Raw genomic sequence first — 4,132 nt, 5'->3', positions numbered from 1 at the left:
TCTAGTTGTCCCACCAACCCTGGGATTTTGCATTAATTGGCCCTTATCTCTGGGATAGATTTCATCTTATATTATCTTATCTAATCATGATCACAAATCACGGTCCATGAGACATGAATAACGACGAAATGTCATTAATCATGCCTTCAAATCATACTCGTGATTATTGATATCATTAACCATGGGTGACATGTCATGATGAATCACGCCTTCGAATCACACGTGTGACTAATAAATCACGCCCATGATTGCCATGCCACTTATTACGAGGTGACCCACTTGATAATTTGATAAGATTGACATATGAGATAGATACTAGAGGCCTCAGGGAACTCATATAAAACTAGTGGCTATATGAGCCCTAGTTCAAAAAAGCCAAAGAAGTTTGAGGGATGATTGCAAGCTAGCCAGGCTATTGAAACAACCTATCTTGGACGAAACACCATGAGGGAATCAGTCTATTCTAGACAAAATATCATGAGGGGACCAAAACAGCTGAATGTGCTAGAACACAGCGACAATTATGAACTTTACTAGCCACACAAATTTGTACAATGTGATTCTTGGTAGACCTTTTATGAGGAGTGCTAATCTGGTTCACGATTGGGCCACGGATCTCATTTACCTACCAAATGGACTCATAAATCTTGAAAGTAAACATGGAAGACGCATATAATGGATGAAGGGTTGTTTGGAAATTATTTAGAAACCACAAAAAGAACAACCTCATTATAATTATGTGCAACCCATGAACAACCATAAGTGTCACAAGAAGAGGACATCTTGTATACCCCTCTTTTAAATGATAATTTTTACCAAAACTAGATGCATGTACTGGCCACAATAAATGCCATGGAAAAGTCCAAAACAAAGTTTTTAAAACCATTTTGGAATGATGAAATGTCAAAATCACATTGTCATGTGCATGACGAGGCCATCTGTGATGGACGAGTCATGGGAAAGCTCTTCGGAAGAGCAAGAGTCTAAACTTGATTGTGCAAAAAAAGCTTTGGATTCAATTGCAAGGTTGAAGTTCTAAAGATGGATGAAGAAGAAGTGATATCATGCTAACTGTAGTGATATTCTTACAAAAGGACCCACAATAGATGCTCAATGGCTAAGATATGTAAAGGCCACCAAAATTCATGAGAAATTCTCTAAGAATTAGAATAAAGAGTTAAGCTAAATAACACTACAAAACACCTCAAGAACCAGTAGTGAGCCAAGAAACTCCCGAGCTCACAAGATCAAAAATAAGGAAAAGAAAGAAAGCATTGGCTAAAACTAAACAGGAAGCAAAAATGGCATTGGCTAGAAAGGAGGAGAATGAGAAGGAGCTAGATTTGCGAAAGGTTCCCAACCATTTCAAAACCTTTGATGTTGATATAAAAGGAATATGGTTCACCTAAGGGCACAAACACTCAAAGGGTGAACAAACAGGGGTCTCATATAATGGACCTACAGAGGTGAAGGAGGTATATATTGCAAAACCTGGTGAAGATCCCAAACCAGTCTTCATTACCAAAGAACTCCACCTATAGGAGAGGAAGAGAATTTGATTACTCTTTTAAAAGATTTGGATTGCTTTGCTTGGAATTACACGGACACGAAGGATGTGCCGCTAGAAGTGGTTTTCATTGCTTTGCTTGGAATTATAAGGACACGAAGATTATGTCATCAGAAGTGGTTCATCACACCATTCCTATCATGAAAGGCTCAAATCCAATCAAGTAACGTCCTTACTAAATGAATCCAAAATACTCAGTAATTGCAAAGAAGGAAATTGACACTCATTATTGTAGATCTTATTTATGAGATTGAGCACACTGATTCGGTATCACCAATTGTGATTGTACCCAAGAAGAATGAGAAGCTTGGAGTGTGTATTTGAAGAAGTGAATGGTGGTAATAGGGATCACTACCCATTACCGTACACAAAGCATGTTTTGGAAAGAGTGGCTAGGGGAGAAGCTTACGATTTCCTAGATGGATTCTCAAGATATAGTCCGGTATCCACCATTGCCCCAAAAGACTAATATAAAACATCTTTTATCACCGCCACATGGGCAACCTTTGTTGTATACAAGGTCATACTGTTTGGACTAACCAATGTTCTTGCAACATTCTAGAGGTTAATGAACACAGCTTTCAAGGATTACTTACAAAAGTGGTTGGAAGTATTCATTGATGATCTTTGTGTGTATTCGCAATGGATGGAGCACTTAGCGTGTCTAAGAACAGTGTTTGAAAGGTGTCGATTATACCATATATCTTTAAACCCTTTAAAATTCCAATTTTGGGTAAAGCATGGAGTGATATTGGGGCACATAATGTCTAAGAATGGGAAACTCATGTTAGAGTTGCCCCACCACCTCTACCAATCAGAAAAAGGAGTACAATGGTTTATGGGTCATATAGGCTATTATCGAAGGTTCGTTATGTTCTATGCTAATATTTCCAGGCCATTGTATAAGCTTTTAATTATATTCAAATGGAATGAGGAATGTCAGTAGGCTTATGATGAATTGAAGAGGGCATTAGCTAATGCACCTATCTTGAGAGACCACCAAATTGGAACCTCACATTCTATGTGCATATTGACGCCTCAAACTTTGCAATTTGGTGTGTTTTGGCATAATCCAGAGAGCATGAGTTAGATTACCCAATATGCTTTGCAAGTTGACAACTTAATGAAGTTAAGATGAATTACACCACAGTGTAAAGGGAAGGGTTCGCCATGGTATATGCATTAAAAAAGTATAGACACTATCTATCGGACTAATAAGTTCATCTTCTTATGGATCATCAAGGTTTGTTGTACCTTGTCAACAAACCTTTTATGACTGGGTGAATTACCCACCTGTCACGCCGCGTTGATTGTTGCTATTGATGATGAAGTTTGACTTTACAGTCATAGTGAGAAAAGGTTCACAGCATGTATTAGTAGATCACATTTTAATAATACCTAATGGGATAACATGCCACCACTGGTGTTGATGATGAATTTCTAGTAGATGCTACACTATTGATGAAGTTTAACTTTATCATCACAGTGATAAAAGGTTCACAACATGTATTAGTAGATCACATGTCAAGAATACCTAATGGAGAACCTACCACCACGTGTCAAATGATGAATTGCTCGTATATGTTGCACTCTTCAAGTTAGATATGGTACTGGAATGGAGTGAAGAGATCTCCGAATATCTTACCTACGGGCTTTCACAAGACAAGCTATTGAACAAGGATAAGATTTAATAACTTATTAAATTGGTAGCACCTTACCAATTAATAGTAGCAGGTCAACTATATAAGCTAGGCAAAGATCACCTGCTTATATGGTGTGTAAGGGAGGATGAGTTCCTGACCATTTTGGAAGAAGCTTATAGTGGGATCATTGTTGGACATTTTGTGAGTGACGTAACTGCTCTTGAAAGATCTTGTAAGCAGGGCTATGGTGACCAGCTATGTCTGGTGATTTCATGGAATTTGCCAAACATTGTGATAAATGCCAATGCTTTAACATCCCTCATGGACAAGACATGATACTTTTGGTTGTTTGGATCATTGTGCAAAAACCTTTTTAAAAATGGGGAATAGACTTCGTTGGACCTGTTATCCCAACCGTGTGTTAAATGCAAGCCCGATACATAATTTTTGCAATAGACTATTTCACTAAGTGGGCAGAGGCGAAAGAAGCCACACAGAAGGTGGATGCTTATACAACTACCAAATTCTTATACGAGCATGTCATATCAAGATTTGGGTGTCCCTTAGAGCTAGTTAGTGGTAAGGGTTTCCATTTTATCAATGAGTTCATTGAACACTTGTTGATTGGATTTTTGGTGGTACATCAAAAATCATCACCACACTATCCCCAAGCCAGTGAACAAGCAAAAAGTACTAATAAAGTCCTTTGTGGCATCTTGACCAAAACTCTACAAGCTAGTCACGTAAACAATTGGGAGCAAAAGTTAACAGCAGCAATGTGGGCCTATAGGACCTGCTCTATAAGGTAGCGACATGATAAACTCCTTTTCGGCTCATCTTATGGGATTGAGGTAGTGATGCTTATGGAATATTTAGTGCCTAGCTTAAGGATAGCAGTGAAGGAATGTCTTAGGGAGAATGC

This window comes from Cibotium barometz, chromosome 54, assembly GCF_041138505.1.
Source record: "Cibotium barometz isolate CiBa-2024 chromosome 54, ASM4113850v1, whole genome shotgun sequence".
Classification (NCBI taxonomy): domain Eukaryota; kingdom Viridiplantae; phylum Streptophyta; class Polypodiopsida; order Cyatheales; family Cibotiaceae; genus Cibotium; species Cibotium barometz.
Note: the sequence above shows the minus strand (reverse complement) of the source record.